Here is a 27,721-nt window from a genome sequence, read left to right as displayed (position 1 = left end):
TTAAGCCATGTAAAAGATGGCACTAACAAAATAATGTTGCTTGTATCTCAGGTTAAGTGGGGCGTATATGTACAGTAATACTTTATTATGAAGAATTATAAGCCTATATCATAAACTAATTCTTAAAACTCTAGATATTTAAATGCCCAAAGAAAAAAAAAAAGATGGCTTTTCTTTACCATATCACACACCTTATGTGCCCCCAATAAAGCAATCTTAAAAAACAATCATTAAAAACCAGATGGAGCTACAGTAACTAAAACAACATGGTACTGGTAAAAAAACAACAACAATAACAACAGCAAAAAAACCAGACACATAGACCAATGCAACACAATGGAAAATTCAGAAAGAAAGCCACACATCTAAAACCATCTGATCTTTGGCAAGGCTGACAAAACAAGCAATGAGGAAAGGACTCCCTATTCAATAAATGGTGTTGGAATAACTGGCTAGCCATATGCAGAAGATTGAAGCTGGACTCCTTTCACCATATATGTAAATTAATTCAAAATGGACTACATATTTAAATGTAAGACTGCAAACTATTAAAATCCTGAAAGACAACCTAGGAAATACTCTTCTTAACTTCGTCCTTGGCAAATAATTTTTGGCTCAGTCCCCTAAAGCAATTGCAACAAAAGCAAAAATTGACAAATGGGACCTAATTAAATGAAAGAGCTTCTGTACAGCAAAAGAAACTCTCAACAGAGCAAAAAGACAATCTTTTGACAGATGAAAATTATGCATATTGGACAGAGCCTAATACCCAGAATCTATAGGGAATTTCAAGAAGCAAAAACAAATAACCTCATTAAAAAATGGGCAAAGGGCACGAATAGACACATCTCAAAAGAAGACATACAAGTGGCCAATAAACAAATGAAAGAAATGTTCATTATCAGAAATCATCAGGGAAATGTAAATCAAAACTACAATGATATACCATCTCATACCAATCAGAATGGCTATTATTAAAAAGCCAAAAAACAGAAAACTGACTTTAAACCAACAAAGATCAAAAAAGACAAAGAAGGACATTAAATTATGGTAAAGGATTCAATTTAACAAGAAAAACTTAACTGTCCGAAATATATATGCACTCAAGGCAGGAGCATCCAGATTCTAATGATTTAGGCATCTAGATTTTATATGGTGACAATTAAACAAAATGTGTTTATGATATAAAAATGAATGAAATAAAATCCAATTTAATAAGTTATTATTTCTCATTTTGAACCACGTATCTAAAATGATATATGCTTATTAGCTGCTTTATAACTACTTATCAGCATTCTGTCAATCATGAAGTCATTTCTTTTAACTTTTATTTTAACTTCAGGGTTACAAGTGCAGGTTTGTTACATAGGACAACTTGTGTCATGGGAGTTTGTTGTAGAGATTATTTTATCACCCAGGTATTAAGTCTAGTACCCATTAGTTGTTTTTCCTGACTGTCTCCCTCCTTCCACCCCCTACTGTTGAGTACATCCCAGTGTCTGTTGTTCCCCTCTATGTGCCGTCAAGTTCTCATCATTTAGCTCCCACTAACATGTAAGAATATTCAGTGTTTGGTTTTCTGTTCCTGTATCAGTTCACTAAGGATAGTGGCCTCCAGCTCCACCCATGTACCTGCAAAGGACATCATCTCATCCTTTTTTATGGTTGCATAGTATTCCATGGTATATATGTACCACATTTTCTTTACCCAGTCTATTACTGGTATGCATTTATGTTGATTCCATGTCTTTGCTATTGCAAATAGTGCTGTAGTGAACATACATGTGCATGAGTCTTTATAATAGAATGATTTATATTTCTTTGGGTATATACCAAGTAATGGGATTGCTAGGTTGAATAGGAATTTTCTCTTTAGGTCTGTGAGGAATCACCACACTGTCTTTCACAATGGTTGAACTAATTTTATGCTCCACAACCTCGACAACATCTGTTTTTTTTGAATTTTTAATGATTGCCATTCTGACTGGTATGAGATGGTATCCCATTATGGTTTTGATTTGCATGTCTCTTAGAATCAGTGATGTTGAGCACAAAGCAAGTTCTTAGAGACCTTCAAAGAGATTTAGTCTCTCGCACAATAACAGTGGGAGACTTCAACACCCCACTGACAGTATTAGACAGGTCATCAAGGCAGAAAATTAACAAAGATACTCAGGACTTGAACTCAACACTAGACCAAAGGGACCTGATAGCTACAGAACTCATCACCCTGAAAAGACAGAATATACATTCTTCTCATCACCACATGTCACATACTCAGAAATCAATCACACAATCAGACATAATTCTCAATGAATGCAAAATATTGAAATCATACCAACCACTCTCTCTGACCACAGCTCAATAAAAATAGGAATCAAGACTAAGAAAATTGCTCAAAACCATACAATTAGACAGAAATTAAACAACCTGCTCTTGAATGACTTTTGGGTAAAGAATAGAATGAAGGCAGATGTCAAGGAGTTCTTCAAAACTAATGAGAAGAAAGATACAACACACTAGAATCTCTGGCACAAGCTAAGGCAGTATTAAGAGGGAAATTTATAGCACTAAACACCCACACCAAAAAGTAGAAATATCTCAAATTAACCAACGAACATCACAACTAAAGGAACTAAAGAAGCAAGGGCAAACCAACCCTAAATCTAGCAGAAGACAGGAAATAACCAAAATCAGAGCTGAACTGAAGGAGATTGAGACACAAAAAAAATTCAAAAGATTAACAAATCCAGAAGTTGGTGTTTTGAAAAAATTAATTAGACTGCTAGCTAGACTGATAAGAACAGAGAAGATCCAAATAAACACAATCAGAAATGATGAGAGATATTGCCAGTAACACCACAGACATACAAACAACCATCAGAGACTACTATGAATACCTCTAAGCATATGAACTAGAAAATCTAGAAGAAATGGATAAATCCCTGGGCACATACATCCTCCCAAGACTAAACCAGAAAGAATCTGAACCAATAACAAGCTCTGAAATTCAACTGGTAATAAATAGCCAGCCAACCAAACAAAGCTCAAGATCAAATGTTTTCAAAGCTAAGTTGTACCAGACGTATAAAGAAGAGCCAGTACCATTCCTACTAAAACTTCTCCAAACAATTTAGGAGAAGGGACTCCTCCCCAACTCATTATATGATGCCAGCATCATCCAGATAACACACACACACACACACACACACACAGAAAACTTCAGGCCAGTATCATTGATAAGCATTGATGCAACAATCCTGAAAAAAATACTAGCAAACCAAATCCAACAGCACATCCAAAAGCTAATCCACCACAATCTAGTAGGCTGCATCCCCAGATGCAAAGTTGGTTCACCATACACAAATCAATAAATGTGATTCATTACATTAACAGAACTAAAGATAAAAATGCATGATTATCTCAATAGATGCTGAACAGGCTTTAAATAAAATTCAACATCTTTTTATATTTAAAAATCTCAGTAAACTAGGTACTGAAGGAACATACCTCAAAATAATGAGAGCCATCTATGACAAACCCACAGCCAACATTGTACTGAATTGACAAAAGCTGGAAGCATTCCCCTTGAAAACTGGCACAAGACAAGGATGCCCTCTCTCACTATTCCTATTCAACATAATATTGGAAGTCCTGGCCAGAGCAATCAGGCAAGAGAAAGAAATAAAAGCCATCCAAATAGGAAGAGAGGAAGTAAAACTATCTTTGTTTGCAGATAACATGATTCTATATCTAGAAAATCCTACAGTCTCACCCCAGAAGCTCCTTGATCTGATAAACAACTTCAGCAAAGTTTCAGAAAATAAAATCAACATACAAATATCACTAGCATTCTTACACACCACCAACAGCCAAACCAAGAACCAAATCATGAGTGAACTCCCATTCAAAATGGCCTTAAAAAGAATAAAATACCTAGAAATACAGCAAACCAGGGAGGTGAAAGACATCTACAATGAGAATTACAACTACTGTTAAAAGAAACCAGAGAGAAACAAATGAAAGAAAAAACATTTCATGCTCATGGATAGGAAGAATCAATATCATTAAAATGGCCATACTGCCTAAAGCAATGTACAGATTCAATGATATTCCTATCAAACTATCAATGACATTCTTCACACAACTGGAAAAAAAACTATTTTAAAATTCATATGGAACCAAAAAAGAGCCTGAATAGCCAAGGCAATCCTAAGCGAAATGAACAGAGCTGGAGGCATCTCATTACCTAACTTCAAACTATACTACAGGGCTACAGTAACCAAGACAACATGGTACTGGTACAAAAAGATGCTTAGAGACCAACTGAACAGAATGGAGAGGCCAGAAATAAGGTCACACACCTATGACCATCTGATCTTTGACAAACCTGACAAAAACAAGTAATGGGGGAAAGGACTCCCTATTCAATAAATGGTGCTGGGATAACTGGCTAGCTATATGCAGAAGATTGAAACTGAACCCCTTCCTTTAGCCGTATACAAAAATCAACTCAAGATGGATAAAAAACTTAAATGTAAAACCCAAAACTATAAAAACCCTGGAATATGACCTAGGCATCACTATTCTGGACATAAGAATGGGCAAAGATTTCATGACAAAGACACCAAAAGCAATTGCAAAAAAGGAAAAGTTGCCAAATGGAATCTAATTAAACTAAACAGCTTCTGCACAGCAAAACAATCAACAGAGTAAATAGACAACCTACAGAATAAGATAAATTATTTGCAAACTATGCATCTGACAAAGGTCTAATATCCAGCATCTGTAAGGAACTTAAACAACTTTACAGAAAAAACAACCCCATTAAAAAGTGGGCAAAGGACATGAACAGACACTTTTCAAAAGACATACATATGGCCAGTGAGCAAATGAGAAAAAGCTTAGCATCACTTATCATTAGAGAAATGCAAATCAAGATCACAATGAGATTACCGTCTCATGCCAGTCAAAATGGTTATTATTAAAAAGTCAAAAAATAACAGATGCTGGTGAGACTGTAGAGAAAAGGGAACACTTATACACTGTTGGTGGGAGTGTAAGTTAGTTCAACCATTGTGGAAATCAGTGTCGTGATTCCTCAAAGACCTAAAGGCAGAACTACCATTCAACTCAGTAATCCCATTGTTGCATATATACCCAAAGGAATATAAATTATTCTATCATAAAGACACATGCACCTGTATGTTCACTGCAGCACTATTCACAATAGCAAAGATATAGAATCAACTTAAATGCCCATCAATGGTAGACTGGACAAAGAAAATGTGGGACATATATACCATAGAACACTATGCAGCCATAAAAAAGAATGAGATCATGTCCTTTGCAGGGATGCAAGGGAAGCTAGAGGCCATTATCCTTAGCAAACTAACTCAGGAATAGAAAACCAAATACTGCATGTTTTCACAAGAGGGAGCTAAACGAAGAGAACACATGGACACATGGAGGGAAACAACAGACACTGGGGTGTATTGAGGGTGGAGGTGGGGAGCTAGGAAAGGATCAGAAAAAAAATAACTATTGGATAATAGGCTTAGTACCTGGATGACAAAATAATCTGCACAACAAATGCCCTTGATGTGATATACCTATAAAACAAATCTGCACATGTACCCCTGAACTTAAAAGGGTTTTTTTTTTTAAGAAAAATATCAAAAAACAACAGATGCTAGTGAGGCTGTGGAGAAAGGGAACACTCTCAGTGGGAATGGAAATTAGTTCAGCCACTATGGAAAGCAGTCTGGAGATTTCTCAAAGGACTTAAAAGAGAGCTACCATTTGACCCAGCAAAGCCATTATTGGGTATATCCCCAGTGTCCCACCATGTGGGTCCCACCCTAACTGCAGCACAGGCTGTGAATGTCCCTGTCCACCACCCTCCTGTGGTCACCCAGCCTTGCAGGCTCCGGCAGCATTTGTTTCCTCAACCAGGAGGCAAGGTTTTTTATTTTATTTTATTTTATTTTATTTATTTTATTTTTTGAGACAGAGTCTCACTCTGTCACCCAGGCTGGACTGCAGAGGTGTGATCTCGGCTCACTGCAACCTCCACCTCTTGGGTCCAAGCAATTCTCCTGCCTCAGCCTCCTGAGTAGCTGGGATTACAGGCACAAGCCACCACGCCCAGCTAGTTTTTGTATTTTTAGTAGAGACAGGGTTTCACCACGTTAGTCAAGCTGGTCTCGAACTCCTGACCTCATGATCCACCTGCCTTGGCCTCCCAAAGTGCTGGGATTACAGGCATGAGCCACCGCTCCTGGCCAGGAGGCAAGTTTTTTTTTTTTTTTTTTTTTTTTTTTTTTTTTTTTTTTTTTTTTTTTGAGACGGAGTCTCGCTCTGTCGCCCAGGCTGGAGTGCAGTGGCCGGATCTCAGCTCACTGCAAGCTCCGCCTCCCGGGTTCACGCCATTCTCCGGCCTCAGCCTCCCGAGTAGCTGGGACTACAGGCGCCCGCCACCTCGCCCGGCTAGTTTTTTGTATTTCTTAATAGAGACGGGGTTTCACCGTGTTAGCCAGGATGGTCTCGATCTCCTGACCTCGTGATCCGCCCGTCTCGGCCTCCCAAAGTGCTGGGATTACAGGCTTGAGCCACCGCGCCCGGCCGGCAAGTTTTTAAAGCTGTCCGTTTCCTCAATGTTTTCATAGGCACTGAGACTGGTGTCTTTATTCATTGACAGTCATCTTACAAGTTTGCAAAAGGAGGAGTAAATCACATCTAACTCTAAAAATAGTGACTTTTCTCCACAATCCAAATTCTTGAGAACCTTCATTATTCCCTATGCAAGTCCTGGTGCCCATGGGTACTGGAGGGCAGCACAGCAATTCCGAGCAGACTGGGTCCAGCAGCCTAGATTTGAATCCTGGCACCACCATTGACCAGCCATGTCATCTAAGGAAAGTTACGGAGTCTCACCTGCCTCAGCTCCTTTATCTATGAAATGGGGCCAATCACAGCATCCACTTCGGAGGGTTCATGTGAGGACTGAATTAGTTAATATAAATAAAGTCTTGGAACAATACTTGACATACAGCGAATACCATCATTTTTATAATGTGAACATCGACTTCTTCTGTGACGACTAGGAACATGCCAGAAATATGTCTCCTCCACTTTGATCTGCATGTGGAACAATGTCATTAAGAGCACCAGAATTTACCTGCTAGCTCCATGTGCCGCCTCAAGGAAGCTGGGGAGAAGGCCATCTGCAAAGAGGAGGAGGCCAGGAAACAGAATGGGCGTGCTCACCCTGGCTTCACACGAGGGCTACTGAGACACTGCGGGCCTTGCTGCTCCCTGGATTACAGAGTCAAGGTGCTTGAAACGGGTGGCAAACCTCATGCTTGAGGTTACAGGAGGACAGTGGGGAAGATGTTAGCATAAAATAACCAAAAGTGAGCCATGAGCCTCCCTCTAATAAAATCCAAAACTTTCCAATGTACTATTTTGCCTGCACGAATATGACCAAGATAAGACTTTTTAAAAATCTGGCACTGTAGTCATCTACAAGCCATCCTTTCACTTGTATTTTTTAAATGTAAATGAATCATCAAACTCAGAACATCCTTGCAGAAAATTAGGAAAATCATCACATTTACTCTGATCAATGAGCATGAGCAAATCTCTACTTCAGTCATGGTTAACAGTTCAGAGTTTTAAGGACAGTTGATGAAAAATGCCATAGAAGAAGCATGTTTAGTCTAATTTGCTTGAAACTCTGATTGAAACTTATCCTAACAGCTGAGCCCTTTTACTCCCACAGACACAGCACTCTCTCTCTTCCCCTCTGAAAATTCCAGTCTCTGACTCCCCCAGCTGGGGGTCATGAGAAAATCACAGAAACCTGGCATATGAAATGATGGACCATGGGGAAGTGCACTTTCCATCATTCCCTGGAGATTCCCCCACTTATTAACACTACATAAAGGCACAGAAACCAACATGTAGTTGCAACTAAGAGAGAAATCCACAGCACTGTGTTACTTGATGGGCCTGGATGCCCGCCTAATTAAAACACTCATGCGTTGAGGCTGCACGCACCACCAGCTCAGAGCAGCGTCTCTGGCGTGGTTGCTGCTGTTGCTGGAGAGGCAGCCAGGATCTGCCTGTTTGTGTGCTTTGCAGATCTCCACGGTGGATGAGGCAAAAGGTCTGAAATTGTCTCATAAAGGAAATTACTGTTCAGCCTCATCCATCAAAAGCAGAAATCTAGAAATGAGAAGACTTTCAAATGTTGCCTCAAGTAGAATTTTAAGATCATGTCTTATCCAAGTTCTTCTAGCATGATAATGAGCAGCAAAGAAAGGAGAAAATGAGCAGTGTCAGAAGCACCTGGCTACAGCCAACTCCAGTTACCTGTCTTCATATACACAGTGGACGCTGGTTTTGACCTTTGCAATCCATTACTGAAACCCCCTTGTCCTGTTATACTTCTGCATTCTGTCTGTTTTGCAGATAAAGGAGAACTCTTCAACCGTTTTCCCTTTTCCTAACTTTATGAAACACAAACAAACTTAGAGGCTAGCTGGGAGCAAATTTAACAAGGGGACGCAGACACCGCTGTGACGGAGGTGGAAGCAACACAGACTGGCAAGCCAGAGCTCTGATCCCAATCACGGAGCTCGAGTGAACTGCCTACGCCCTCTGTACCTCGGTGGGGATGGCAGCTTAATTGTCTTTTGGAGTGTGAACTGATGCACACCATGTATAGGTCACATTAATGTAAACTCACTCCGCAGTGTGGGTGGGCGTCAAATGGCACATTTGATGCCCTTTTTTTCTGCATTTCTCTTAATCAAATCCTTTGCAAATTCCAATGTTGACTTCTGTTGATACATAACCATTTAGTTAGGCCACATGATTTCAGAGATGAGGGTGATCTCAGAGATAATCTAGTTTGGTGCTTTTACTTCCTGACCCTGGTGCAGATGCAGAGATGTTCGGTTCATTCGTGCAAAGTCAAAGAGCTGCCAGGAGCAGAGACAGATGAGAACCCAGGTGCTCCAACTTCCCGCTCAGCACCTCCTGTGCATGGCACCCGCACAGATGCCTCAGCGTGCACACAGGCTGTAAGACGAGACCTTCCACGGTGTGAAAACTCTTAACAGTGTCTCAAGCAAGTACTGTTCTTTGACAGAGGCAGTGATTGCCAAGATTTAGTGTGAATTAAAAGCCTAAGACAGTTTGTATTGGAAAATGCCGTCTCTGTGAGACTCTATGGTAGACAGTGGTGGAAGGACACACGACCGTCTCCTACTTCCGCACTGGGAAGCCACGCCCATTGCCCGCTGTGATCTACAAACTGCGGAGAAAGAAAGTCCCACTTCTGCACTGGACAGCCAAGGCCGTCGCCCGCTGTGATCTACAGATTTCGGAGAAAGTAAGTCCCATGACGTAGTCACATCACACCTCTCTGTGAAAAGGTACTTCTACCACCTGATCAGGACATTGCATGCCTCAGTTTAAGGAGTTGTCTTGATTTACTCAGACTTCGTGAGGAATGACTGGCTATTGGTCAGATCCCGCTCCAGATCAATTCACTCAGCGTTTCCAGGATGGGCCTGGGCACCGTATTTCTGAAATTCCTCCAGATGGTTGCAATGTGTGGCCAAGGCTCAGCTCTCCAAAGACTTCAATTCTATAATTTCATTATTTCTCAAATGTCTCTAATCCAGGATAAATATTTCCACTTCGTTTAAAGTTCCTGAGTTCCAACATGTGGAAGTGCTTTGTGGTAGTCTTTCTGGCTTCCTCCCCGTGAGCTGTTCCAGTAACTCAACTTCACAAACTACATTCTAAGCAACTTCTCTGTCCTGGGTGTGCAGGGCATTCACACTTGGTTGGAGACAAAGAAGCTGGCCTGGGGGAAGGCCCTCCCACAGAGGCCGCTCCTGAACAGGACATGGACCCATAGGCTTTCAGGATGCCCTAAACAGGTCAGAAAAAACTTGTCACCACTAAAGGGTCCACGGCGTGTTTCTTCAGCACAAAGGTGTAAGCCAGGTGTCCTGGCAAGAACCAGATTCAAGTAATCATGTTCTGCCCCCTGCACTTTGTACTACAATAGGTGTAACCTCTGTGCTGAGCCTGTGCAGACAGCAAAGCCATGACTGCAGTCAGCCAGCAGGACTTGGCTGCTCCTCACGTGTGGAGGAGAGAGACCCCATGTGGAATTTGAACACCATGCCAGTGTGTTTCTAAGAAGGTTTGGGATTGTACATGACAAACTATTCTTGTAACAATGTGTACAACATCGAATCCTCAGGGAGCCGGATGTGCGCGCAGAACGGGCTAGAGGAGTGTGCACGTTGCTTCTGCGGACTTTCCACTGCAGCTGGCTGCAGAGCCTGCATGTGTTTATCTGTCTGAAAGGGAAGGACCCACAAACCTGCCAAGGTCTGATGTCGGTTGGGGGTGGGGGCTAAATGCTCTGCCAGTGAAGCAAGGTTGCTGGACTCAACTACTCTCTCAATATCTGTTCTATCAGCACAAGAGAAATGAACAATTCACATTCTTTAAAGATGTGGGGCTGAAAACAAGACAAGCTACTCGTTGGGGTTTCCTTAGTATCTCAGCCTCCAGTTCAAACAGGCAGAGAATGAAGGACAGTGTACTTCACATAATTATAAATATCTGTGGTCTCTGTCTCAGCCTACATCTCTGAAGAGTCATGGAGTGCTTCCATGGCCTAGAAATCTCCAGATTGAAGCACTGTAACTTTGAACTGCTCAAAACGTCCCCTGCAGGATAACAGGCCCAAAGCTGGACTCCTGAACTTCCAACACCCTACTTTCAGTCATCTGTACACCACTCATCATCCACAAAAAACAGAGGCAATGCTGCACAGAAAAATGTGGACTTATGTACTTTCCAACTAGAAAATCCATTCACTGAAACAGAACCCAATCATTTTCTTAAAAGGAGAGAAAATATACTACAGAGTTAGTGTTAGTCACTAAATACCACGGGCATTTAAGAGCTTCCTGGAAAATGAATGAGATCTGCTCTAGCCATTACCCAAGAAGGAGCTGACCAAAAAGAAAATACGGCTATTTCCTTAAAGATAATGCATCACATTTCTCTCTAGGTTTTATTAGACTAAGTGAAATAAACTTTAGAGCAATAACTCTGGAGGTTATTGCTGGGAGTAGGGTGTAGGGTGGGGTTACTTAGTAATTATTTTTTGTTTGTTAACTATATCTGAAATGTAAAATTCCAAAATTTTAACCTCTTTTACAGTTACATTATTCAATATCTAAATGAAACTAGTCAAGATGAAGTTTTTAATTCATGCTTTGAAGCATCTCTTTACTTCAAATATATATAAATTATATTTAAAATATAATGAGAAAAAATAAATTGACATAGCCAGGCTTAAAAACAAAATAAAATTCTCCATAAACTGAAAAGGAGCAGAAACACAAACTTAAGTCTTGGACATCCTGGCTTTGGGTGCAGAATTAAGCAGGAAGGGAAGGGAGCTCACATTCCACAAAACACCAGAACCCAGAGCTGGCAGGGCTTCACTGCTTCTAAAAGAGGCTCATGGTATGTGCTGGGACCTGGAATCACAGCTTAAGCTCAACAGCAGGTCTAAAGAGACACTGAGGTAGTTACATGGCTAGATGTCTAGAACCGGGTATCCTAACATCCTGAGATGAGAAATACTACTGCAAGTTCCTCACACGAGGTCCCAAAGACTTTTGAAAGAAGCAACTGCAAAATCAAATGTAGAGAAAGAGAAAAAAGAAAGAGAAAGAGAAAAAAATGAGAATGTTCTTCAACTAAAAATAAATCTATAAATTAAAATTGTAAAACATATAAGAGGAAAGACAACCAAATAACAATTAGAAGGCAATTGCATTCCAGATGAATTTGAAATAAGAAAATAGTCTGAATAATACTTTAAAATAAATATGCTTATAGTCTGCAAAGAGATGAATGGGCAAAGATCAAATAAAAATAAGAAATTACTTTACAAATTGTAGTAAAATATAGGAAGGTGGGTATGTTAGAGAACACATTAGAAATAAGAATTTTGAAAAAAAAAGCAGATCTTTGTTTGCCTAGAGAAAACACATTTGAAGAAGTAACTCACTGAAATATAATATTAAAGAATGACCTCAAATTCAGCTTAGAGAGACAAATTCACTTAAAAATTAAAAAAAATCAGTTAAGAGCCACAGATAACGCTTTGAGAGTTTCAAAAATGTGTCTCATCAAATCCAGAAAAACAAAGGCAATTTTGAAGAAACAATATTTGAAGAAGTAAAGGACAGCAAATTGCTTATCAGCAACATTAAACACCAGAAGGCAGAGGAAAAATGTTTTTAAAGTGTTTATAATAACTATTAATATATATCAATCTTCAAGTTTACACCAAGCTAAATTATCATTTAGCTGTGAGGGCAAAATGAAGACATTTTTAGATATACAACAACTAAGAGAAATTACCACTTACTTTCCATACCTCACTGAAAAAAAAATTATGAAAGGATGAATTTCAGTAAAAGAATGGAATCTAGATGGAAGAAATGAGATACAAGAAAAAAACCAAAGAAACTGATAAAAATGTGCTAGTAACAAAAGTCTAATTGACAACAGCAATAACTAACCTCTAGACAACAATAACAGTAATATCTACTACATAAGCCACTTAAGAACTTTTCCTTGTCCAGGAGAAAACTGATATCCAGAATAATTTAAACATTTTTCATTAAAATTTGTCATTAAGTATATAAATTAAAATATTAAAGGCAAAAATTAAATTAACATGCAGAGGCATAAAAGGAGATAAAAGACTCAAAGAACAAGGGAAATAGCAGAATTCATATGTAGAAATAAGTCTAAAATTCCTTAGTCAAAAAAAATGTGAATGTGCTAACTTTTCCAGTTAAAAGACTATTAAAAAGATTATAAAATTGGATTAAGAAATTCAGCCAGAAAGATTGAAAGTAAAGGGTTGGAAAAAGTCTGCCACATAAACATTAACCAACACAAAGTTAGCAATACCACTGTCAATATAAAATAAATTAAGTCCAAAAACATAAGTAGGGAAGAAGATAAATGCAAAATAATAACAACAATTAAAATCTCCAGGAAGATAAATAATCATAATCTTTATGCACCTAAAAATATAGCATCAAAATACCTAAAGCTAGGCTGGAAGGATATTTGACAACCAAGAAAGTTTAAAAAATCAACTTCAGAAGCATATATACTACTGTCTCACTGACAGCTCAATCAACTGTCTAACAGAAATCTCAAACTTAAGATGTTCAAATTTTTTTTATTTCTTCTTTGACCCCAGAACTACTTTTCTCCAAACCTATTTTTTTCCATTCCCACCAGTGTAACCACCAGTCACCAATTGCTTTTTTGTCTTTGTTTTGTTATGCAATAGTAAGTAATTGAATACAAAGGAAAACAATACTTAAAATATCTTAAATATACTACATATTTGGCTATACTCAACCCATATTTTCCTGCACATCAAGAATACATTTCATAAGAGCAATATTTTACATATATTATGCTATTAAATAAGTCATATTTTTGTATAGTTTTAAAGTAGTATATGTAATATATATGACATACATATGTAACTTTTGCATAGGCTTTTGAGAAATAATACCATATCTAGCAACGTTGTTAAAGAAAAATAACTGAATCTCTTACCTCAATTGATAATAAGAAAGCATTTTTCCTATGAGATAAAAATATAATTCCAGCAAGATAAGGGTCAAATGCAAGTGTGAGTTTCTCTTTTCTGACTCTGATACTTTCAACTGTCAGTTACAGTTAGATTCAATATAGATTTATTTAATTGTTGTGTTTATATATATGGCATAATGAGTAGTGGCATTATAATGGTTAATATTCTGTGTCAACTTGACTGGGCAATGGGGTGCCCAGATATTTTCTCAAACACTATTTTGGATATGGCTGTGAGGGTGTTTTCGATGAGACTATTTGGAACTGTGAATTGAGTAAAACAGATGCCCTCCCTAATGTGGGTGGGCCTCATCCAATCAGCTGAAGGCCTGAACAGAACAAAAAGGCTGACCCTCCCTTAGGTAAAAGGAACCACCTCCTGCTTGACTGCCTTGAGCTAGGACATTGGTGTTTTCCTTTCTTTGTACTTAAACTGAAACATTAGTTCTTCTTGGGTCTTGAACCTATTGCCTTAGACTATAATCCACACCACTATAAGACTGGCAGTGCAATGGATTTGTTTACACCAGCATCACCACAATTGCTTGAGTAATGCATTGCACTATGATGTTAAAATGGCTGTGACATTACTAGACAATAGAAATTTTCCAGTTCCATTATAATCTTAAGAGGTCACCATTGTATATCCAGTCCAGCATTGACTGAAATGTTGTTATGGGGTGCAAAACTGCATTCACAGCATTTCCTCTCTAAGCAGAAAGGTTTGCCCACAAAGATTGCAGCCTGCTGGTCACTACAAAACTCTTCTATTTTGAGCACCACCAAGTCAGACCCAAAGTAAGCTCAACATCAGATTGGAAAACCAGCTGCTAATGAATTTTTATTACTATCTACCTATTAGCCAGAGGTCAATTTTCCTGTGGAATATTTTGTCTCAAGCTCCAGTAATCAATATGCTTGCTCAAACACATGTGAAAGCATTTACTAAAGTGCTCCAGTCAACATTGTTTTTCAGGCAATTATTTACTCCTTTAACTACTTACATGCTGTGATATAATGCTGAAAGAGAAATTGCACAAACATTAAAAACCACACACACATTACTGTAAGTCAATGTTTAAAATACATAATGTAATTTAATAAGTGAATCTTATAAATTATAAGTTCATGAAAACATTAGAAAATAAATATAAACATACATAAATTAAAAGAGAAATAGATGGTAGGTGATAGATGGTAGACAGATGATAAAGACAGATGATACATAGAAAGATAGAAACATAATACATGATAGATGGATACATAAATTGATGGATGTGTGGATAGATAAATAGATAGGTAAAGCTATAAGGTTAGCATTTCTTGTACAGTTTCCTAATATATGGGACACAGTAAAAGCAGTGCTAAGGGGGAAATTTAGAGCTATATATACTTATATTTATAAACAAGAAGATTCTTATATCAACAACCTAACTTTACAACTTAAGGAGCTAAAAAAATAAGAATAAACTAAATCCAGGGCTAGCAGAGGAATGAAATAAGAAATATGAGAGGAAATATAAAATAAAGAAGATACAAACCATTGGAAAAATAAATGAAACCAAAAGCTGATTCTTTGAAAAGATTAAAAAAAAAAAAAAAAAAAAAAAAACCTGACAAAGCTTTAGCCAGGTGGATTAAGGAAAGAAGATTCAAATTACTAAAATCAGAAATAACCACTGATGCTACAAAAATAAAAAGTATTATAAGAGAGCACTATGAACAATTATATATCAAACAATTTGATAACCTAGATGAACAAATTCCTATAAACATAAAACCTACCAAGACTAAATCACAATAAAATAGCGTATCTGAATACACTTATCAGTAGTAAGAATAATGAATCAGTAATCAAAAATTTCCAACAAAGAAAAGCCCTGAATCTGATGACTTCATTGGTGAGTTCTGCCAAAAATTTAAAACAGAATTATTTCAATTCTGCTCCAACTTTTCCAAAAAATGGGAAAAAAACCCCACTTCTTACCTCATTCTGTGAGGGCAGCATTACCCTGATATCAAAACCAAAGATTCCAAAAGAAAGGAAAACTACAGACCAATATCCCTTATGAACAGTAATGCAAAAATTCTCAACAAAATACTAGCAAACAGAACTTAACAGCATATTAAAAGGATTACAAACCATGATCAATTGGAATTTACTCCTAAAATGCAAGGATGGTTCAACATACAAAAATCAATTAACGTAGTATACCACATTAACAGAATGAATGAAAAAAAAAAGCATGATTATCTCAGTTGGTGCAGGAAAAAACACATGATTATCTCAATTGGTGCAGAAAAAAGCATTTCACAAAATTCAACACCCTTTTATGGTAAAAACACTCAACAAAGTAGAAATAGAAGGAAACTACCTCAACACAAGAAAAGCCATATATGAAAAACACAGAGCAAACATCTTATTCAATGATGAAAGACTGAAAGCTTTTCCTCTAAAATCAAGAACAAGTCAAGAATGTTCAATTTTCCCACTTCTATTCCACACAGTATAAAAGTTCTAGCCAGAAGTTAATTAAGCAAGAAAAATAAATAACAGTCATCTAAATAGGAGAGGGAAAAATACAATTATCTTTGTTTGCAGATATGTTTTATATATAGAAAGTCCTACAGATTCCACAAAAGTGTGTTAGAACAAATGAATACAGCAAAGTAGCAGGATAAAAAATCAGCAAACAAAATTCAACTGCATTTGAATATACCAACAATGACCACTGACAAGGAAGTTACAGAAACAATTCCACTCATAATAGCATCAAAAAGAACAAAATACTTGGCAACTAACTTAACCAAAGAAGTGGAAGTCTTGTACAACGAAAACTACAAAACATTGCTGCAACAAAATTAAAGAAGACATAAATTAATGGAAACATATCCCATGTTCATGGATTGGAAGACAATATTGTTAAAATATCTATATTACCCAAAGTGCTCTATAGATTCAATGCAATCTGTGTACTGATCTCAGTGATGTTTTCTGAAGATATGGAAAAATCCATCCTAAAATTCAAATGGAGTCTCAAGAGACTGTGAATAGCCAGAGCAATCTTGAAAAAGAACAAAACTGGAGGACCCACACTTTCTAATTTCACACATTAATACAGAGCTACAGTAATCAAAACAGAATAACACTGGCATAAAGACAGACATATAGACCAACAGAATTAAATAGAAAGCCCAGAAATAAACCCTTACATAGATGGTCAAGGGTGCCAAGACCATTAAATGGGGAAAAAGTCTTTTCATCAAATGGTGCTGGCCAAGCTGTGTATTAATGTGCAAATGAATGAAATTGGAACTTTACCTAAAATCATATACAAAAACTAACTCAAAGTGCACCAAAGGCCTGAATGTAAGACTAAAAACAATAAAACTCTTAGAAGAAAACACAGGAAAAAAGCTTTCCAGCATTGAGTTTCTTGGATATAACACCCAAAGGCAAAAGCAACAAAAGAAAAAAATAGGGCAAGTTGGACTTCATGAAAATTTTAAAAATTTGTGCATAAGAAGACATTGTCAACACAATAAAAAGGCAATCCATAGGATCAGAGAAAATATTTCCAAATTATGTATATAATAAGTGATATCCAGAATATCTAGGGAACTCCTAAAACTAAACAACAACAACAATCCAGTTAAAACATGGACAAAGAACTTGAACAGACATTTCTCCAAAGAAAATACACAAATGCCCAAGAAGTGCATGAAAAGATGTTCAACATCACTAATCATTTGGGAAATGCAAAACAAAACTACAATGAGATGCCACCTCACACCCATTAGAATGCAGCTATCAAAAAACTAAAAATAACAAATATTGATGAGGAGGCGGAGAAATTAGAACCCTGTACACTGTGTTGGTGGGAATGTAAAATGGTACAGCTGCTGTGGAAAACAGTATGGCATTTTTTTCAAAAAATTAAAAATAGAATTATCATATTATTCAGCAATTCCACTTCTGGATATATATGCAAAAAACTGAAAGCAGGGTCTCAAAGAGATATTTGTTCAAGCATGTTCACAACAGCACCATTCAGAATAACTAAAACATGGAAGCAACACAATTGTCCATGAGTGGATGAGTACATGAGCAAAACATGGTATATCCATACACAAGAATACTATTCAGCCTTAAAAAGGGAAATTCTGATATATGCTACAATATGGACAAACCTTGAAGACATTATGTTAAGTGAAATAAGTCAGTTACAAAAGGGCAAATGCTATATGATTCTGTTTACGTAAGGTATCTAGAGTGAAAATCATAGAGACAGATTCATATCTCTCATCTATTCAGAAACAGATCTGTATTCTATTCTGGAGTGGTGGTTTACAGGGGTTGTGGGGAGCAGGGAATGGGGAGTTAGTGTTAATGGGTACAGAGTTTCAGTTTTACAAGATAAAAAGTTATGAAGATAGGTGGTGGTGATACAGTAACATCATGAATGCACTTAATATTGCTAAACTATGCACTTAAAATGGTTAGGATGGCAAATTTTATGTTATGTGTATTTTACCATAATAAAAAAAATTGGAGAAAAAATAGATCGGGGACTTAAATGTAAAACTATAGGAATTTTAGAAAGCAAAATAGGAGAAAATCTTCAGGATCTAGGGCTGACACCAAAAGTAGATTGCATAAACGGGAAAATAAATAAATATATTGGTCTCCATCAAAATCAAAAAGTTTTGCTTTGATTACTCATCAGCAGAACCAGGAGCACATTGTGATGGATACGACTGTCTAAATGAATCTTCAGAGAAGACGTGAAGTGAAAATCACCCATCTTAAAAGGTTACACAGTGTATGATTCCATTTACATGATATTCTTGACAAAATTATAGAAATAGAGAACAGATAGCAGTTGCGAGGGATTATGGATGCGGGTGGGGCAGCATGCGTGGTTTAAAAGAACAACAGGAGGGACCTGTGTGAGTATTGTCTGTATCTTGACTGGTGGCAGACACACAAATCTAGACACATGTATAATACTGCATGGAACTGCATACCTGTGCAGAACTGCAAACACGCACCCACACATGAGTACAGGTCAAAAGGAAAATGTGAACAAGAGCATCAGATTACGTCAACAGTAATACCCCATTACTCAGAAATATGAGCAGTGTCTTAAGCTACAGCACTGACATGGAAACGTCCTCATGTTGCTAAATGGAAACAGACGCTGTATTTACAGCCCAGCAGGTTGCACGTCTCAAAAGCAAGAACTTGACGGGGACGCAATACTTTAAACTTCGAATCCAGCCAAGCCTCCTTTGCAAGATGAAGTCTGTTCTCCCGGAGCCCAGCGTCGGCACGGAGAGTGCATAGCAGAAGGCTACACACACGGAGCTGCACGGTTCTCAATGCACACTGCAGGGATGTGTGAGGCAGGGCTCTGAGGAGCTGGGACAAGACAGTGTGACGACAGCATCTGGATGGCTGCTTCAGCACTCCATGTGCTTGCCCCAGCAGCCTCACACAGTTTCAGGTATTCATCTGACTGGAACCTGCGCTAAAGGTGGGGAGATGCCAGGAACATCCTGGAGTATGATCAGAAAAGAAATCCAAAACTTTGTGATATTAGAGTGTGAAATCACTATCACCTGCACCATCAAATAATCACCCCTCCCCACCTAAGACAGCCAGAAGACAGTCGCTTCCCACAGTGTTGAGAAGGAAATACATTTGTGAGCACAGAACTAACATTTCTGAGAAAGCCCTGGAGCAGTAAGCCTGCATAGGCCAGAGCACAGGAGAAGGCACTGCTACAGACAGGCTCCTGTTTTCACTGCTGATGCTGGGACTCTGCCAAGTGGGCCACCTGAGCTCCTCCTCTAGATTAGAGGGCCAGGCCCCTGTCACAGGCAGCAGGAGGGTCCTGGCCCGAAGGGTTTACCTGCAGTGGCTGGGAGCAGCCCATTGACCATGGAAGCTGCAGAACCCATGTATGTTCAATCGTGCAGTCCCTGTGCACAGCCATAGGAGACTGGTAAAGGGCTAAAGTCTGTCCGGGGGACCTGAGGGCTCTGTGAATGCCCATGGTTCCTCCTCCCAGTTCCTGGGTGCATACTTAGATGGCTGTACTCAGTAACTGGCAGGCTCCCACACTGGCTCCCTGCTCTGCGAAATGCGGGCTATTGTCCTGAAAGGAAATGTGGAGCACTACTCAGTATAAAATTTTAAGCCAAAAGCAATATCATATCCATGAGGGAATTGCAGAGATTAGCACCACAATCAAAGACTTGGAAAATGATGAGTTTTTATTTCCTTTTATCCTGATTTAGCTCACCAGTTTGGCCTATGTGGAATACATGCCGCTTGGAAAATGATGGTGCGTTTTATAGCAACATGGTGACTAAAATTGAGCTTGCTATTCCAGATGAGGTCTGTATTAACTAACAAGCCAGGGCAGCCCCTGGCCTCAGGTTATCCATTACTGTCTCGCAAATGCTTAGTTGCTGCTGTTGTGGTTTTCTACCTTAAGAAGAAAATCCAGGAGCTATCTGTTTTCTCTCATCAAGGAGAGTCACCCGCCTTCATCTTCTCACCTCAGGGCCACACTAACTTCTAAGCTGGGATCTAAGAAACCTCCCGCTGGTCTACGATCGGGAGGGCATCACGCAGAGAGGGCCTGCAGAGCAGAAGTAGTGCGCGTGCGTGCTGCAGGGTGGAGGAGGGGCAATGAGCATCCAGGACCTGCCCGCTGGGAGCTCTGGCTGCCCAGTGCTGGGGATCTCTCCTTCAAAGTGGAAGCAGTCGCTGCACATCACTGTTCTCACCTCAAGGAGAAGGCGCACGACATGGTGGAGACGGCAGTGACAGTTAGTGCTACTCTTCTACTCACTCAGGGGCTCAGAAATCTGCTGGCTCTGACTGGAAACCTAAGTAGCCTCTGCACAGCTCCAAACAGCCACGCGAGCAGCGCTAGCCCAGGGCCCCGTGCACAGCAAGACACTTGCACGACCAGGCATGCTTATGCTCCCTAGATGTGGACACCAGAAATGCCCCGCTGCCCTCTCTGCTCTCCCCCGTCACAGGTCAGAGGCCGGGATTCTCTACATTTTAGAACTCCTTGCCACCAACGCTCCAGTTCAGGAACCACCAGGAGGAGCCTCCATGTGAGATCTGAAGGCAGAAGAGAGGGAGAAGACACTGTCGCTCCCGCCATTTTGCAAGCAGGTGTGTGGGATTTGGCGGCTGGGCATTCTTTTCACCCGCTTTGATCCTGCAGGAACTGAAATCACTGCAAGTTTCCCAAGTGGGCTGGAGACGAGACTAACCTGGTCCACCTGCGTACTGAAGCAGAGCGGCCCGGCAGGCAGCCCAGACCAGCCAGTGTCCAAATGGCCTGCACGTCCAGCAGGAGAAGCAGCTCCAGCTCCCCAGGCATCTGGGCCAGAGCCAGCCACAGCCACCCATATGTCTGTGAGGATAGGTGGTGGCTGTTCTAAGCCACCGAGGGGGTCACGCGGCTTTAAGGTAGTAGCCCGCAGATGTGCCTGCTCTCAGCCCCACAGAGAGAACTAGGCTCCTTTTATGTGCCTGGTGTTGTACGAAGATGAATAAAATAATTTATGCCACAAAGCCAGAAACAAAAGATAGTTAACAAAAATGAATCTAGCCAGCAGGAAAAGATGCAGTGAACTTTTGAACCGGCAGTAGCTAAAATGCATAAAGATGTGTGAGGAAGCAGCACTTTCCCAAGAACTGTAGGACTTGCCTGGATGTTCTCATTCGGTGAATCTGGAGTGAGTGGGGTCTTGGTTGACTCCTTAACTTCCCGACCCTCTTCTTTAATTACCGAGGATGCACATGGTCTGGTTAAAGCAGGAGTTTGCGGTTGTCCGCTCAGTAACTTAGCGAAGCCCACGGACTGCCCTGCCTGTTGGAGACGGGCGCGCCCCTCCCTCAAGCTGGTCGAGGAGGTGCTAACAACAGGACTTCGTCAATGAAGCAAGACCTCCCTACATGCTTAGGTCTGAATCCAGCTATTCCAGATCTTTCCACTCACACTAAGTAGGCTGAACAGCTTCAGACTCTCCCCTAAGACCACAGCCAGGGACTGGGCTGGATCGCTCCAGTGTGATGCCGAGCCGGTGGCCTTGCCTGGGGCATCCAATGCCCGACGGAGCCGCACGCCCCACCTCCCCCCAGGCTAGGGCAGCCGCCCCGGGGTTGCGGGACGCTGGGAAGCCATTAATGAGGGAGTAGATCTGGTGAGGAGATGAGGGAGGGCGGGAGAGTAGGAGGGCGGGAGAGCAGGAGGCCCCTCTGCAGAGAGAGGAAACCGCGCGCCTGACGCTCTCGCGGGAGGAGCGCGGCCTCTGAGGAGCGCGGCTGCGGGAGACGCCCAGACCCCCGGACAGGCCGGACTCACGTGCCGCGGATGTGCGTCCCTCTGAAAGATTCCCCCGGAAGCTGAAGGGCGATGCGGCGTTCCGGTACGCGGATGGTCCCTGTCTGAAGCCTCCTACTTGAGGGTCCAGGGCTTACACTGTAGCTTTTTGTTGCTGCCATAAAAATTTCCTTAAAGTTAGTGGCTTAAAACAACACCAGTTTATTCTTCCGGGTCTGTAGGTCACAAGTCCCGAATGGGCCTCACTGGGCTAAGATCAAGGAGCGAAGGGCTGGTTCCCTCTGGAGGCTTCAGGAGAAAATCCATTTCCGTGTCTCTCCCAGCTTACCGGCCGACCCCGATCCGGGGCTGTGGCCCCTTCTCGTCCTTCGGAGCCAGCAGCATCTCGTCTCACTCCCCGGCGTTCTCTCTGCCTCCCTCTTAAGCTCCCTCGTGATCGCACTGGGCCCCCGGGTGACCCGGGGTGCTCTCCTCATCTCCAGGTCGGCCGATCGCAGCCTCAGTGCCATCTTCAACCTTGCATTTCCCACGTTCCAGGGGTTAGGACTTGGATATTTCCAGGACATGTCTGCTCACCACAGACACTGACCCATTCTTGAGAGGAAGCCAAGATTCCAGGAGATGGAGGAGCTGAGGAGGGTCTTGAACCACTTCTTCTACAGGCTTCCCCAAAAATTTTAGACAGGTCCTGGGAAGTACTGGCAGCTAATCCCATGAAATTTCTACCTAGTCAAAGTAGAGGAAGATGAGGTGACCATCACATTTCATGAGACTCAGCGGAGTACGTGGATCACAAGACATCTGGGAGGTTTGTCTCTGGCTGTGTCCTCAAGCAAGACACCCTCTGCCATGCTGTGAGCAGAGTGACTAGAAAGAGGCAGGGGTTGGGGTGAAAACATCGGGAGGCCCAGCTGAGAATGCTCAGGCCTTCAGAGGACAGCCTGAGTTCAAGCAACCTGTAACAGCTTCTGATGCTAATTAACATGACAGGGTCACAGACAACTGGGAGGAAAACTTCGGAGACTGTGCAGCCATGATGGAACTTCATACAACATAAGAGAATGTTACATCAAGGGTATGTAATCACAGGTCCAAAGCTGAAGACAATTATGAATGTATTGATACTCCAGTCAGTGAGATGGCCTTTGCTAATTTAACAACAGATGACCTACCCCTCACCCGTAGGATGTGTAAACATTTCTGGGAAGAAATAAGAGTGAAGGAGTTCAGGGAACAGGATTCTCTTTCTAGGCTTCCAAGAGCCGTCCCCAGACACTACAGCCTGTCATCTACTGGTTCATTAGATGCTCCTTTTTTTGGAAAGAAGATGAGTTTGACAAAAAATATAAAAAATGTGTTAGCTACATGTTTTGGGAACTTTTCAGTACATGTGGCTTCCTGGCATTTTTGATTTCTGCTGTAATTTCCTGGGCCTGCCCGGTATTCCCACAGCCACAGAAAGTAGAAGAAACCATTTTCAAATTCTAGTCATTAATACATCCTTTTCTCATTATTTTGAACCTATATCAATCTAACTTGCCACTTCCATAAGATTTCAGCCAAAAAACACACGAGTAAAAGCTAAGCAGTCCATTCTTCATTATGTCCCTGGTGTGGTGTGCTGAACTTTTCCTTGAAAAGGAAGGCATGCTAATAAGTGAGACAACATTCTGGTTTAAAATAGGAGCAAAAGGCCAAGCTAAAAGTATGCTACATATCAAAGTATGGGAGGAGTGTACTGATGTGTAAAATTTACTTTAAAATTCATCAAAAATCGAAATTAATGAGTTGATAGATGAAAAGATAGATGAACAGTGTGTTGTTATGTGATAAAACAAATGTGGTAAAATATTACCAGAATATACTAGTAGGAATTCAACTGTTCACTGCAAACTCTTTCAATTTCGCTGTATATTAGAATATTTTCATAATAAAATGTTAAGATACATTGTAGACTTCTGTGTTAGATGAATATATCATGTTATTCACTGATATGGTTTGGATCTGTGTCCCCACCCAAATCTCACCTTGAATTGTAATAGTCCATGTGTCAAGGGCAGGGCCAGGTGGAGATAACTGAATCATGGGGGTGGTTTCCTTCATACTGTTCTTGTGATAGTGATTAAGTCTCTCAAGATCTGATGGTTTTATAAATGGCTGCCACCATGTAAGATGTGACTTTGCCCTTCATTCACCTTCCACCATGATTATGAGGCTCCCCAGCCATGTGGAACTGTGAGTCAATTAAACCTCTTTCCTTTATAAATTACCCAGTCTCAGGTATGTCTTTATTAGCAGCATGAGAACAGACTAATACACTCACTTTAAAAAAAGTTGGGTTTTTTTTCGAGACACGGTCTCACTCTGTTGCCCAGGCTGGAATGCAGTGGCGTGAGCTTGGCTCACTGCAGCTTCAATCTCCCAGGCTCAAGCAATCCTGCCTCACTTGGGAAAAAGCCTCCTGAGTAGCTGGGACAACAGGCATGCACCACCACATGTGGCTAATTTTTAGGTCTCACTATGTTGCCCAGGCTGGTCTTGAACTCCTGGCCTCAAGCAATTCTTCCACCTCAGCCTCCCAAGGTGCTATGATTACAGGTATGATCTACCACACCTGGCCTGTTACCTACTTTATATTCTTTCAAGACTTTTGTGGAAAATCTATTGTAGACAATAGGGCTTCTAAAAAACAAGTGAGAACTGTATGTTTTACTTCATCTTGCATACTTTGCCACAGATCCTTACATGAAATCTAGCAAGAAAGACAATATTACTTGGCTACAATTATATCTGTGAATTAATAAGTGATATGCAGTATTCTATATGAAAAATGCTACACCTAAGTAAATTTTCCTTTGGAGATGAATGTAGATCATATAAAATCATATCAACTTGAATATTACTCATTAAGTTATTGTAACTGTTCTTAAGAACTTAGTAAGCTCCAATCAGTTAGAAATCACTTGCTAATTATCAAGATCTAGTTCTATTCATGGGGCAGGGGGAGTAAATGTTATGAGTGATTTTTCTAATGTGCCAGTTAACACTTATATTAAGCCATCAATCTTAACCTATGAGGGCAGTAATAATAAAAGCTCATATTCATTTATCTCTTATCACAGATAGGCACATGCACCATTTCCTTTAAGCCTCGAAGCACCATCATAAGGTAGATACATTTGTTATTCCTTCTCTATATTTAGGGAAACAGGGAGTCATAACTTGAGAAATTTGTCCTAGGTTATCTAACTTATTAGTAGAATGGAGAACCAAGCCCAAGCGGACTGACAGCATTCCTATACTCCAAGAATAGTCCTCAGAGCAGAAACAATCACCCCAGACCTATTGGATTAGAATCTGCAGCAGCAAACAATCCTCAACTGGGTAGAAGGCACACTGAAGTTTAAGAAGTGCTGGCAGATCCAGTTCCCTTCACCATTATGCCATGCCAGTGTCTCTCAAATTTTGTGTGATCACAGTCATCTAGAAGCCTTATTAAAATGCTGAGTGCTGGACACTCCCAGATTTTTGATTCAGTAGGACTGGGCAGGGGCCCTGAGAATCTGCATGTCTAACACATCGCAGGTGATGCTGAAGCTGCTAGCCAGGGGGCCGCATCTCACACACACTGCACGCTGCCCACATGAACCACTTAAGTCACTGTCACCATCAAGAAGACATATACCACCTAAACCCTCTAAGCTTTTAAACTCATAAACAAAGCTCCCAGAAATTAACTCTATAGCAAACATTTGCTTTTGTACATTTTCCTTTGTTTTCAATGGAATTGTAATTTCTTTACAATTGTGCAGTATTTCATCAGAGCTAAAAATTAAACATACTGCAACTTAAGAAGCTCTGAAGAATTTCCAAGCACTAATTTTCCCTATTTTTCATTTTACTTTTCTTTTCCTTTTGATGGGAGAAAATTGGCATAAACATCACATTCATTTGAGATTTCCAGGGAGACACTGGTCAGGATACATTATAATCTGTATGCCATTAAAATATTCTGTCTTACATAACAAATATTGAGCAACTTTAAATTTTAATCGGTTACATGTTGACAGAACTTGAAGTAAGTGATTAAAAAAAATCAAGGGTGTTGTTGGTGCTAATCTTAATGGAGTAACTTTCTCAAATGTCTGGATTTAAAATTTTTAATTTTGCCTCCTCTAGTAATGACTGTCTGGAAGTCCAGTGAAACAAAAACACTGTGCCCAATTAACAGCAAGTTTGATTAAGAGAGAAATATGGTAATTCCAAGAATGAAAGAAAGCCATAGATGGCAACAAATTTACAGAAGCACATTAGTAGTGTAAAAACATGGTCATTACAGATTAGCTGTATACCTACATTTATATACTCAAAATCTATGTGTCCTTTGCAGTAAATATATAGTACTTTGCAAAAATAGATTGTACTGAAATTGAAGGTGAACAAGAATAACATGGACCAGAGATGTGTTAGTTATAACTTGGGATACATCAACAGAGAAACAGATATTACCACATGTGGCTTGGTTATTGGACAACTTCCATATGTGTTCCTCTGCTGTGATTAGGAATCCATTCATTAATTTGGTATATCTGAATGTGTACCTTTATTACATGCTAAATGATATGGACTTTACCTTATTATGTAGCATATTAACTGCATTTAGATGCATCTATATAAGGATTAGAATTTAATCCAACACTTGACATTCTAATGGCATAAAATAAAATCTGATTAAACATTACTTTCAATTGTGTAATGTTTTAGAAATAAAATATTTTGAGTCCTAAAAAACACTATTCTTTCCATTTCAGATTTGATTTTCCAAATTCTACTTTGTGTCTCCAACTTTGTTTCCTAACAAGTTTGGTTGAGAATAAGGTAAGCACAAATGTGGACATGCGGCATCTATAAGCTGCCTTTTTTCCCCCTTTCCTGTCATTTTTGACCTGACTTATTGAACGGAGTTAGAGGTGAAGAAAGGAAGAAGCAGCATGTGTGTAAGATTGTTTTGACTGGGGAAGGAACATCAATTCACTTGCAGGTACACACCCATAGTGGTTCTGGGCACACAGCTGGGCACGCTGTGCTTCAGGGATGTTCTCAGTGTAACCACCCATGACACTACTCCATCTTGACAGGGCTCCCTGAGAGCTTTCATCCTTTCAATTGAGTGAAGACATATTATAACCTGGAGCATATCAGCCAGAAGCATGGTTGACAGGTTGGAGCTCCTAGATCCCTCACCCAGGACAGAAATTCTACGCTGCTTCTGCTAATAGTGAACCCCACCAGCCTTCCCTGTAACTTTCAGAAAAGTTTTCAGCAAACTATGGCTCGTGAAACAGACCTGCTCATTGCCTGTTTTTGCATATCCAGTAGATAAGAATAATGTTTATATTTTGAAATGGTTGAAAACACTAAAGAATATTTTTCAACGTTCATAAATAAAGTTTCATTGGCACCTAGACATATCCTCTAGCGTACATATTGTCTGTGGCTTTCTTGACACATGGTGAAGTGGTGTGGCTGTGATGGAGACCACAGGTGGCACTCTCACAGCTTCACAACTGTGCTAGCCACTCTACAGGTCACGGCAATGCCCTTACCTTCCA

At 40.1% G+C, this 27,721-nt stretch overlaps 1 protein-coding gene across 1 annotated transcript in view; it reads right to left on the bottom strand.

The window, feature by feature from the left end:
- WDR27 (WD repeat domain 27) overlaps positions 1-27,721 on the bottom strand; it is a 243,624-nt gene that overhangs the window by 21,202 nt on the left and 194,701 nt on the right. The gene's annotated exons all lie outside the window — the stretch shown is intronic.

The sequence above is a fragment of the Theropithecus gelada genome, chromosome 4, assembly GCF_003255815.1.
Source record: "Theropithecus gelada isolate Dixy chromosome 4, Tgel_1.0, whole genome shotgun sequence".
Lineage (NCBI taxonomy): Eukaryota > Metazoa > Chordata > Mammalia > Primates > Cercopithecidae > Theropithecus > Theropithecus gelada.
Note: the sequence above shows the minus strand (reverse complement) of the source record. Positions and strands in the feature narration are given on the sequence as shown.